The sequence below is a fragment of the Saccopteryx leptura genome, chromosome 3 (genome assembly GCF_036850995.1).
Source record: "Saccopteryx leptura isolate mSacLep1 chromosome 3, mSacLep1_pri_phased_curated, whole genome shotgun sequence".
Lineage (NCBI taxonomy): Eukaryota > Metazoa > Chordata > Mammalia > Chiroptera > Emballonuridae > Saccopteryx > Saccopteryx leptura.
This window is the reverse complement of record NC_089505.1, coordinates 199,400,273-199,413,503: the sequence shown is the minus strand read 5'-3', so window position 1 is coordinate 199,413,503 and position 13,231 is coordinate 199,400,273. Positions and strand designations below refer to the sequence as shown.

The 13,231-nt window shown below is 39.8% G+C and overlaps 1 protein-coding gene and 1 non-coding gene across 8 annotated transcripts in view; both read right to left on the bottom strand.

The window, feature by feature from the left end:
• Positions 1–13,231, bottom strand: part of CDKAL1 (CDK5 regulatory subunit associated protein 1 like 1) — an 875,166-nt gene that overhangs the window by 196,068 nt on the left and 665,867 nt on the right. The gene's annotated exons all lie outside the window — the stretch shown is intronic.
• Positions 8,032–8,136, bottom strand: LOC136402019 (U6 spliceosomal RNA). Its single transcript, XR_010750925.1, has one exon. It is a non-coding gene; the product is annotated as a U6 spliceosomal RNA (small nuclear RNA).

Here is a 13,231-nt window from a genome sequence, read left to right as displayed (position 1 = left end):
AAATAACGGGGCAAACATGGAAATGTACCACTGATAAAACACACTTCTTTGCAGCCTCACGGTTTCTAAAATAACCTTAGTGGAATGAAAATGCAACAATCATCCTCAGTTTCACAGTGGGGAAGGAAATGCAAATGGGAAACTGCAGTAATTCAAGGGTAGTGGATGAAGTAAAATGTAAGTAGACATAACATATCTTCTTATATCAAACTCACCTTATTTTCTAAAGAGAATATTTGTTTGCAGGGAAAAGACATTCTCTGGTAAGAAAGGCAAGGCTGGCATATAAGGAAGGAAGGAGACTTAATTACTTTGTAGCAATGGATGTTGCTAAATTGAGTAGCGGCTGCAAGCAGTTAGAAGAGAAACAGCCTTTCAACATAATCTAAATCCCTACAGTGTACAAACACTAAATCTAGGGTACTTACTGAGTACTACATAGCCCAATGGTTCCTTCCAACTTCTTTTGTGTGGTACTTCGGGAAGCTCAAAAGGAGCACACAAGAACATGAGTTGCTAAACATATCAACTCCATATCACTATTTTCACTCTGCCCTTACAGCAAACCACGAAGAGAGTTGGCACTACTTATCTGGATTATTGGACTGATATTCTTTTCCCCTGAACCACCTGGCTTCAATTTTCAACCCCTAATTCAAGAGCTGGCAAAAATGATCTGTGGGCCAAATACAGCTGGCTATCTATTTTTTTTGTAAACTCTATGATGTGTTTTTATATTTTTCAATGGCTGAAAAAACCCAAAAGAACAAGACTTACTGGTGACTTGTGAAAATAATATGAAATTCAAATTTCTGTAGAGTCTACTGGAACACAGCCACGGTCACTTTTTCATGTATTGTCCATGGCTGCTTCTGTGCGAAAATGGCAGAGCTGAGTGGCTGCAACAAAGATCGTATGGTCAGGAAAGCCAAAAATAGTGACTATCTGGCCCTTTAAAATAAGAGTTTTTCAACCCCTGCTCTAAACTATTGGTGTGCAACTTGTGCTGCACATTGGCATTGCCTGGGGATTTAAATAATACTCGTGTCTGGGTTCCATTGCCATAGATTCTGATTTAATCTATCTGGTTGTAGCCCGGGATTTGAAATTTTTTAAATCTTTGCAAGTGACGCTAAAGTGAAGCCAGGGCTTGGAACCACTGCTCAGCCTGCCTCTGCACTGAGGCTCTCTGCACGCTCCTCTTTGAAAACCTTCAAGGGCTCCCTAATGCTGAGAATCAATTTCAGGTACTGCATTGGGGCTTGGACACATTTTTTCCACTAACACCAAAGGCCATGTCTTATTCCTGACAGATTATGTGTTTTCTTGAGTCTGCATCTTACTAATGCTAACCCCTTTGCCTGGAACGCCTTTCCTGCCATCTTCCTGTGTTTAATTCAATCTGAAAAGCCCAGTTCAAAGATCACCTCTTTCATGCTGGGTCCCTCAAACAGAAAGAACCTTTTTAACTATGTGTTTATACAGATCTCCAACACCTTCACTGTGTGCTAACACTGCTTTGAGGGCAGAAACCATGTCCTGGTCATCAGGGTGGCACCCCTTTCTTCCACAACACTTTATTACAGTGACTTGTATATGGAAACTGTTCAAGAAATGCTGTTGCCTGACCTGCGGTGGCGCAGTAAGCATCGAGCTGGAACGCTGAGGTCACTGGTTTGAAACCCAGGGCTTGCCCGGTCAAGGCACATCTGAGAAGCAACTACTATGAGTTGATGCTTCCTACTCCTCCCCCCTTTCTCTCTCTCTCTCTCCTCTCTCTAAAATTAATAAATTAAAAAAAAGAAAAAGAGAAAGGAAAAAAGACAGGAAGAAAGAAAAGGAAAGAAAGAAAAAGAAAGGGAAAGAGAAGAAAGAAAGAAAGAAAGAAAGAAAGAAAGAAAGAAAGAAAGAAAGAAAGAAAGAAAGAAAGAAAGAAAGAAAGAAAGAAAGAAAAGAAAAGAAAAGAAAAGAAAAGAAGGAAGGTAGGAAGGAAGGTGGAAGGAAGGAAGGAAGGAAGGAAGGAAGGAAGGAAGGAAGGAAGGAAGGAAGGAAGGAAGGGAGGAAAGAGAGAGAGAGAGAGAGAGAGAGAGAGAGAGAGACGGAAGGAAAGAAATGCAGCCATTCCCTTGATCTCACAAAGTTCTAGTTTTACCTTCAGCGAGCGTTCTAGTCCCTCAAACTATCCACCCAGGTACCTTTCTCTACAACTGTAGTAACCTCCATTTCCCTATTTCTTTCTCCTTCATTCTCCCTACAGATTCTTTTGCTCCCTGCCCTGTACTAATTCAATTACATGCCCTGAGCACTTCTCACATGGTCTGTGCACTGGGGCCATCTCAGCATTCCTGGCCATTCTTCTTTGATTAGTGAGCTGCTGTTTTGGTTCCTAATAAGAGCCAGTTTTCCCATCTCTATTCTCACCTTCTATTTTTTTATTTTTTATTATTATAATAAATTTTTATTAATGGTAATGGGATGGCATTAATAAATCAGGGTACATATATTCAAAGAAAACATGTCTAGGTTATTTTGTCATTAAATTATGTTGCAAACCCCTCGCCCAAAGTCAGACTGTCCTCCGCCACCCTCTATCTAGTTCTCTGTGCCCCTCCCCCTCCCCCTAACTCTCTCCCTCCCTCCCTCCCATGTCCTCCCTCCCCCCACCCTTGGTAACCACCACACTCTTGTCCATGTCTCTTAGTCTCATTTTTATGTTCCACCAATGTATGGAATCATGTAGTTCTTGTTTTTTTCTGATTTACTTATTTCACTCCTTATAATGTTATCAAGATCCCACCATTTTGCTGTAAATGATCTTATGTCATCATTTCTTATGGCTGAGTAGTATTCCATAGTGTATATGTGCCACATCTTCTTTATCCAGTCTTCTATTGAAGGGCTTTTTGGTTGTTTCCATGTCTTGGCCACTGTGAACAATGCTGCAATGAACATGGGGCTACATGTGTCTTCACGTATCAATGTTTCTGAGGTTTTGGGGTATATACCCAGTAGAGGGATTGCTGGGTCATAAGGTAGTTCTATTTGCAGTTTTTTGAGGAACCACCATACTTTCCTCCATAATGGTTGTACTACTTTACAGTCCCACCAACAGTGAATGAGGGTTCCTTTTTCTCCACAGCCTCTCCAACATTTGCTATTACCCGTCTTGTTGATAATAGCTAATCTAACAGGAGTGAGGTGGTATCTCATTGTAGTTTTGATTTGCATTTCTCTAATAACTAATGAAGTTGAGCATCTTTTCATATATCTGTTGGCCATTTGTATCTCTTCCTGGGAGAAGTGTCTGTTCATGTCCTCTTCCCATTTTTTTATTGGATTGTTTGTTTGTGGTTGAGTTTTATGAGTTCTTTGTAAATTTTGGATATTAGGCCCTTATCTGAGCTGTTGTTTGAAAATATCAGTTCCCATTTAGTTGGCTGTCTGTTTATTTTGATATCAGTTTCTCTTGCTGAGCAAAAACTTTTTATTCTGATGTAGTCCCATTCATTTATCTTTGCCTTCACTTCTCTTGCCATTGGAGTCAAGTTCATAAAATGTTCTTTAAAACCCAGGTCCATGAGTTTAGTACCTATGTCTTCTTCTATGTACTTTATTGTTTCAGGTCTTATATTTAGGTCTTTGATCCATTTTGAATTAATTTTAGTACACGGGGACAGGCTGTAGTCGAGTTTCATTCTTTTGCATGTGGCTTTCCAGTTTTCCCAACACCATTTGTTGAAGAGGCTTTCTTTTCTCCATTGTGTGTTGTTGGCCCCTTTATCAAAGATTATTTGACCATATATATGTGGTTTTATTTCTGGGCTTTCTATTCTGTTCCATTGGTCTGAGTGTCTATTTTTCTGCCAATACCATGCTGTTTTGATTATCGTGGCCCTATAATATAGTTTAAAGTCAGGTATTGTAATGCCCCCAGCTTCATTCTTTTTCCTTAGGATTGTTTTGGCTATTCGGGGTTTTTTATAGTTCCATATAAATCTGATGATTTTTTGTTCCATTTCTTTAAAAAATCTCATAGGGATTTTGATGGGAATTGCATTAAATTTGTATATTGCTTTGGGTAATATGGCCATTTTGATTATATTTATTCTTCCTATCCAAGAACAAGGAATATTTTTCCATCTCATTGTATCTTTTTTGATTTCTCTTAACAATGCTTTGTAATTTTCATTATATAGGTCCTTTACGTTCTTTGTTATGTTTATTCCTAGGTATTTTATTTTTTTTGTTGCAATCGTGAAGGGGATTATTTTTTTGAGTTCGTTTTCTAATATTTCATTGTTGGCATATAGAAAGATATTCTCACCTTCTATAACTAAAATCCATTCTCTGAGCTTTAAAGCTTAGTTATTAATTGAATGAATGTGTTATTCAATTAATAACTAAGCTTTATTAATGAATTGACACATTTACTGCGTGCCCACCATGCTGCAGGGACCATACTAAGCCCTGGTGTGATAGAAAGTGGTCCTCTGGATTCAACACAGCTTACAATCTGGTGGAGAGAAAAAACAAGTACTACACAGGGTAGGGCAAAAGCAGGTTTACAGATGTAAGTATGTGAAACATAGTTTATTCTTGAATTATTCTTTATTAACCATTGCATTATTTCCCATATGGACAACTGTAAACCTACTTTTGACCCAACCTGCACTTAAGCAGCAATCAGCACATAGTAAGTACTTAAATGTTCAGTGAATGACATCTTAAAACTCTGGGTATTAACCTTTGGTAATAATACTGTTCACCAAGGGATTGTGCAAATGAATGACCCGTTTATGATTCTTACACATATAACTAAATCCAATACAAATTTATGTCAAAATTATTTTTATAACTATAAATGGTACTTCAACATGATAATTGTAAAAACTCCAGAAATTAAAACTTATTTCTCATGGGATTCTGTTTTTGAGTCAATTTATATTTTATGCACAAATTTTTAAAACATGTCTGCTCCCTCATAAAGCTTGCTCCTTTCTCTGACAAGTCATATACAGGGTAGGAGAATGAGAGCACCCAGTGTCTTCTGCTGGATGGGAGAGTATTGGGAAAGGACAAAATTAACATATACCGTGGATTACCCTTACCTTAGAAATAAATAAGTAAAAACAACACTAGTAGCAGTTCAGAATGTAGTCAGATCCCTAATATATGATTTACTGTCCATATATTAGACACTTGGTTTTATAACATATTAATCACCTGATAGCACAAGAAACATTATGTGTCCTCCCCAAGGTCCTCCCCCCTTCAGTTACTTTGAAGCTAAGCAGTTTGACAAGCAAAAAATATATAGGTTTTAAACTAATCTTATTACATTTTTTACCCATAATTGTGTATCTAGCCCAATTCATAGACATAAATAGCACTCATGCATGAAGAGGTTTCACTGTTATTTCTAAAATTTAAAACATTTCTTTAATATACGACAAGATAACTATTCTCAAAGTGGTATTTTAAAGAGATTAGCAGTTACTATATTAAAACTCTTTAAGTCTGTCCCATCATCACAACCAATGAACAGTGCAAGACAACAAATTTTCTTCTCTCTAGGTATTATAGTTTTTATTTTTGTCTTCAAAGTCTTCCTAGGCTATAAATTATTGGAAATTAGGGAGGGGTTGGGAACAAGTGGTTTTATTCACCTTTTTCCTTAATAATCATGTCTGATACCTGTACATTTTTTATACACACACAATTAAACAAAAATCAAAAGTAGGAAGTCCAACAAGAGATGTAACTATGAGAGTAATATTTTGCAAGTGGATAAAATACATGCAGTGTGGGTCTTTCTAATTAGTGCCCTGGAGTTGTATGTGTTTCTGTACTGTTATTAAATACTTCTTTTCCTTATACATAAAAAGATGGTAACGTGCCTTTTCTGAATATACCACTCTGTGAAGATGAGCCTTGGAGCTCGGTGTTGTGAAATACAGGGTCAGGCAGTCTGGGTCTGCCCAGACTGTTAATACTCACAGCCTCATCCCGGCTTCCAGAGGCTAACCCACAAAGCCCCCAAGGGGAAGAGTGATGAAAAAGAATGGAGGAAACTAAATTTCTCTGACCCTCAGATAAGCTGCTATATAGTTCTAAAAACTGATCAAAACCAATGAATCTCCTTCGTGGCCCTGGATAACCCCTGGTGTCACCCCATTCCATGAGAAGTCCGAAAATTGCTCTGTGCCCGTTATTGCTGCATCTCTAGATAAGCTCACAACTCGTTTTTATTATGATTCCATGACCGGGACCTGGAAGGTCAAACATGACAATGTAGGTTTGATAACTCTCCTACTTTCTACATCTAATTTAGCACCTACTGTAAAAAATCATTTCTATCAGCAATGCTACCATCACTGATATCTCTCTGTCCCATCTCACCAATAATAAGAGTCTAGAATTCATTTCAGGGGTGGCTGGGCTTGTTGACCTATCTTATCCTCAAGTACTATGTCAAAAATAGACTTATTTCTGATCCCTATATTAAACATACATATTTCTTTTTTATCTTTGGCCTTTATAATAAAGGAGCCTTTATTTGATAACCAGAAGACAATTTAATATACAGCTCAATCTTCTCCACTCGCTCGTCCGCATGTCACTTCAGAAACCAGTCGATTCTCTTTTATGCTGTAGAGCAAGTTTACTACACAGCCAGCCAGTGGATGACATGTCTGAGGTTGGCTCTATGCCAAGCAATCTTTTCAGCCACTGGCAGGAAGGGTACAGGAATGTGTGTGGGGCTGTGTGTGGGGGGATATGCTGGTTGAGGGCCGACGAAATTAGGAAAAGGGCAGGTGCAAGGACATGAAGGAGCTGAGGTCTCCCTTGTGCCCATTCCAACACCTCACACAACTCTACTTGCACATATTCATGCTACAAAGAGCTTTCAGAGAAATTAGCCCACACAGCACAGAAAAGAATGCCCCAAGAGTACAGGTCCCACATGACAGGCCTGGCCACTTTAAGTAATGGGAAAATAGGTAGAATGCGATATGTTTCAGCTAAGTTCACCACCACAGACCTCCATGGAGGCTAAAGCTCTGCTGTCCCATCCACCAGACCCTCTGCCCCTGTGGAGGCCGAGGTCCAGCTCTCTAAGCACATCCTCAGGGATTAGAGGCGGCTTGTCCATCACCTCAGGGTACCGACCTCACATCCTGGAGATCTCTCATCTCCTGCCTCTCCTTTCCTTCCTTCTTCAGCAATGGAGAGCTAAACAGTGAAGAACCCTGACATTCATTTATTGTGTACATTATATGCTTTCTGCTTTTTATTAAAAAGGATCTTAAGGTATTGAAAAAAAGCCTATAGGTTTAACATGCATGCAAAATAGTGTCTTAGAAAAAGCTGAATAAACTACCTACCTGGCTGTGATCATTTTAAAGAATTATGTTAAAGTAACTTGAATCAATGTCAAAATCCAAACATTTTTTGACATTTTATATTTTAAAAGTTGCTCATAACTATAGTTTAATGATAAGCATTCAACCATTCACTAGATTTACTGAATGTTTGCACTATAGGTTTTATCAGCAATTACAGTTGAACCTCAGACAACACAGGTTTGAACTGCATGGGTTAATTTAGGAAATTATTTTCAATAAATACTGTAAATGTATTTTTTCTTCCTTGTGATTTTCATAATAACATTTTCTTTTCTATAGCTTACTTTTTTGTAAGAAAGAATAAAATACAGATAACATACAAAATAATGTGTTAATTGACTGTTTACGTTATCTGTTAGGCTACCAGTCAACAGCAAGTTACTAGTTAAATTTTGGAGGAGTCAAATAATACATGTATTTTCTTTTTTATTTATTTTTCTATTATAGTTGACATTCAGTAGTATATTAGTATTAGGTGTACAGCACAGTGGCTAGAAATTTCTATAACTTGTGAAGCGATTCCCCCCATAAGTCTAGTAAGAACCTGCACCCAACATGGTTTTACTGCAACAGTCACTAAATCTCCTGTGCTCTGCTTGCCATCCTGGTGACTACTGTGCAGCTGAACAATACAGAGGGCTTCAGGAGCCTGCGGGCCATCCTTGTGCAGGGCCATGCTGATCGTCTCGTATCCATCCAATTTTAGGATGTGTGCTGCTAACGGGAGCATTATACTCGTATTCTGGACTGCAAGGGGGTCAAGGCCTCTAACTCGCCTCATTCAAGGGCCAGCTGCAACCTCCTTTCCTTCACCCAGTAACTGGATCTACTGCTTCCTTTGCCATCACGAGCCACTGACCATACACGCCTTCACTTGTTTTAAACTTCAGAGCAATGTTGAAAGTTCTTTATCAATCTATTAACTGCAGAGGAATGCTATATATTTTTTTCACTTCTTTTTCTTTTTCTTTTTTAATGCCAGCCTCTTCCTAGGTCATTATATTCTTGTGCACCTAGACAAGTTTCTAGGTGGAAAGTTTGCCTTGGTGTAGTCTTTGTGGAGTATGTTGTCTGGTTTTAGTAACTGTTTATCCTAACGCCCCCCCCCCCCCACCGAAGCATTTGCTTATTTTTTTCAGTTGTTTTCCAAAATCTGCTACATGTGTATATAATCTAAAAGAGTCCACCAACTCAACAGTTTCCTAGCTTCCTGTTCCCATTTCGGCTTCCTTAGAAGTAACTACGTACAACTCTTTTAGTGTATTCTTTTGGTATTTACACAACCATATTGCTAAATACCATGATATTATTGCTATTCCTAATATTTTAGTATCAGATACTAACGACTGATTTCCCGCTAAGGAAGATGAGCTTTCTTGCATGTCTTCCCATGCCTGACATTCATATGTCAATCTCCTGCCTTCACTTCCAATAAAATTATATCATACACATACCATTCAGAATTCAGTTATGTAATTATTATGATTATATATCCTTTCCTCTATATAAGAGTTTTAAAAAGTCATTTTCTTCATTTGCTTAATTTTACATGCATTTATTGCTAATTCAATCTCAAATTCTTTCCCACTATCCAAATCACTCCTCAGGAAGTTTTAGTCACACGAAGTACTTCTTTTCATCTTCGTGAGGAAGCTTCTGTGGCGACCCTGCTGCTTGGAGTTAGTCTGCTTGCTCTCAAGCTGCTCTGATGCAGAGCTATCCCTCTCGCCCTCAGCCGGGGCCTGAAAGCACGCTTTTTAAAACATGAGAATTCTGTTTTGTTTTTTTCTAATAACCAGAAAATACAAGTTTACTTTAAAATTTTATTTTAATTACAAAATTGTTCCTTTTCCAGCCCTTAAAGATGAAAAGACTACTAGGCATTGATGATTTTAACAATCAAACAATTGTTAAAAACAAGACAACAGGCCCAAAATGGAGTTCCTTATGCAAAACCCCGCATCAGCAAACCAAGATGTGACTTAATTATACTTTCGGCTCTCCCAAAAATGGATCCTTATAGCAGTCATTCAGGAGTCACCTGACAAGCATTAGTTAGGTAATCTGCCTGATAGGCCCCTGCAACCCCTAACAGAAAATAGACTTGCAACAACCAGCCACTGTTTTCCAGTGCAGCCTCCTCGTTCCCGTTCCCTCTGCCTGTGTGTCACTGATTGTTTACAGCCCCTCAGAACTACTTTCCAGCTGCTGTGTTGGATGTTGCCCAGTTGATGAATCACTGAACAAAGCCAGTAAGATCTTTAAAATGTACTTGAATCTTTAAAATGTAGTTGAATTTTGTTTTTTAACACTGGTTATTTTTTTTAAAAAGCTATTTTTTTTTTGTATTCTTAAACTGAAACATCATGTGATTTGTTCTCAACCTTTTGTGGGATAAGAATCATTTAAAAAGCTGATGAAAACCAATGTGTCCCTCCCCTAGGAAAGAATTCTGAATAGAGCCATATACTGGTCCACATAACCTCATCTGGTCCCCAGAGCCTTGGAAGCCTATGGAGGGCTAACCCAGGGAAAGACACTCCTGTGGAGCTTTCCTTCTCTCAAGACCCTCCTTGAGGCCTGGGGACTTCAGAACACTCATCTTAGTACTTCTGACCTGATAAAGAATCTTGACTATTCATTTATTAGTAATTTTAAAATCATGAAAACTAAGTGCTACAATTTAAGTTCCCAGCAACATATTATATCATCAGGATGTATAGTGCATGATGCCGTATCCACAAATGATAATGTGGAAGGTATCATTTCTCATCCTTTATAGCATATTAATTTTCAAGACTGAGTAACACAGTTTCAATCTCAAGACAGAAACAGTGTCCTAGAACCAATCATTAATGAAAGAAATTAGTAAATGATAACTGTAGTTCCCAACTTTTAAACAAGTTATACTCTATGCCTTGCTTTTAAGTTGTTTGTTTGAAATCAGGCTACACTAGGGGTTGGGAACATGAGACAGATGTGGCTCTTTTGATGGCTGCATCTGACTCGCAGACAAATCTTTAATAAAAATAATAATAACGTTAAAAATATAAAACATTCTCGACCCTGGCCGGTTGGCTCAGCGGTAGAGCGTCGGCCTAGTGTGCGGAGGACCCGGGTTCGATTCCCGGCCAGGGCACACAGGAGAAGCGCACATTTGCTTCTCCACCCCTCCGCCGCGCTTTCCTCTCTGTCTCTCTCTTCCCCTCCCACAGCCAAGGCTCCATTGGAGCAAAGATGGCCCGGGCGCTGGGGATGGCTCTGTGGCCTCTGCCTCAGGCGCTAGAGTGGCTCTGGTCGCAACATGGCGACGCCCAGGATGGGCAGAGCATCGCCCCCTGGTGGGCGTGCCGGATGGATCCCGGTCGGGCGCATGCGGGAGTCTGTCTGACTGTCTCTCCCTGTTTCCAGCTTCAGAAAAATGAAGAAAAAAATATATATATAAAACATTCTCATGTATTACAATCCATTCATTTCCTACCGCTCATGTTCATGGTTGCGGGTGGCTGGAGCCAATCACAGCTGTCCTCTGGGACAACACCCAAATTTTTATTTGATAATGCGTAATGTACACGGGTCGTTGTATGGCTCTCATGGAATTACATTTTAAAATATGTGGCATTCATGGCTCTCTCAGCCAAAAAGGTTCCCGATCCCTGGGCTACACCTTTTTCATTATAAATAATGACTACATTCTGATTGAATTACATACCCTCAAAACCCAAACAATAAAAAAAAAAAAATCTAACCAATTATTTAGCCTAGATCACGTGTTCTTTCAACCAGTACTTAAGGACCATTTATAAACTGCTTTTCTGAATTCTGCAGTTTCATGCCATTTCACACTGATCTTGTAGTGGTCTCTTTCTTGTCTTGTCCCAGATCTCTGTGAACACATATTTGGGAAGTACTATCTTCATTCTTGACCTATTTTTCTCTCTTAGACTTATACAAAGCATATTCACTAACTAGAGAGTCAAGTTCTCGTGAATAAACCACTTTCTCAAAGTCAGTGTCTTTCTCCAGCCCCTTCAGCAATTCTCTGGTCAGCCTACATTTCATCTTTCATTCCGTTCCACAAGCACCCATGGTTGATATCTGCAGTCTACAAGGAAATGCCCAAAGTGATTGTTGTACTTTGGAAGTTAGCCAGTCAGGTGACACAAATCACTATGCACATCGGTCCTTACCAGGGCCATGGATGGCTTTACAATATTTATGCATTCCAAAACATTTACATTTTGGGGCAAATTTATTTTTTGCTGGGAAGACTGAATATGCTTATGCATGTCATAAATATTTTATATATATATATAAAATCAGATTCTAAAAAAAAAGAAAACAAAAAAGAACCACTGACCTAGATTAGCTATAGATGAAGGTCTCTTATACAATACTCATTTGGTATTCATGGAAGCCATGATCTCTAAATACATATGTGAGGCTGAGAGAGGACCAGCTAAGCACTGTGAAGGGAGTGAAGACAGAAACACAGGGAATAGTGTTCTGGCTGCTTTACTCTGTGAATCAAAAGCCCTATGGTGAACTAGGTTCTCCTTCTTTAAAACACAGTGACAAGCACATCCTTCAAGAGACCAAAGCCCCATTTCAGGTTGCTTCTCAAAGTGTTAGTTATAGCCTGCATGCAGTCCCTCTCCCTTAGGAAATTTCTGATAAGCAGTGTTCCCCGCCTCACTGTATTTCCAGTGATATTTGGGACTCAAGAGTACCCGATGCATAATGTGCCTACAATTCCATGCAGTTTATGCAACTTATTGTTCTGTTAGGCCTGGATGCTGAAAGGAGAGCATCCCAAGACCTATGGAAGGATAAGTAGACAGGGTCAAGCTAAGGAACACCATAACTAAAAAGCAGTAAAGTCAGCAGGCCACAGGGGTTCAGAATACCATTCCAATCAATGCCTGACACATATATGAGTGACTAGGATATTTTTTTTTCTTTTTCTTTTTTTGTATTTTTCTGAAGCTGGAAACAGGGAGAGACAGACAGACTCCTGCATGCGCCCGACTGGGATCCACCCAGCACGCCCACCAGGGGCGACGCTCTGCCCACCAGGGGGCGATGCTCTGCCCCTCCAGGGCATCGCTCTGCTGCGACCAGAGCCACTCTAGCGCCTGGGGCAGAGGCCAAGGAGCCATCCCCAGCGCCCAGGGCCATCTTTGCTCCAATGGAGCCTTGGCTGCGGGAGGGGAAGAGAGAGTCAGAGAGGAAGGAGGGGGGGCGGTGGAGAAGCAAATTGGCGCTTCTCCTATGTGCCCTGGCACGCCAGGCCGATGCTCTACCGCTGAGCCAACCGGCCAGGGCCGATATTTTTAAACCTTATAAATTTCCTCAAAGTTTCGTTCTGTTTTTCTCCTGTTTTCAATAGAGATTAGAAAATAAAAAAATCAGAGTGTAAAAGGAGTTTGGTCACAGCGAGGAAGAGCTTAAACTCTAGACCTTATTTGTAGCTGGTCTCAAAATGAAAGAAACCCTGAGGATTGTTGGGGAAGGAGACTGGGTGCCTGGGAGCAAGGCAGGATGAGATTCGATGAAGAGCCTGGCCCCAAACACGCACAGACAGTCCTGCACGCAGCTCCTCCAGGGGCTATGTTTCCTGCGGTCCCGTTTCGGCCCAACTATGCACAAAGCACCAGGTAAATCATTTCACCGCCAAGCCTCAGTGAGCACAGGTATCTACATCCTCAAAGTTGCAAAGCTGGTTAAAGCATTTTGCCTTTGAATTTTTAAAATTATGGCTTTACAATTCTATACATTTAAAATAAAATTGAGGCTTCTGTATTTTAATTAAGCCTCTTAGAGCT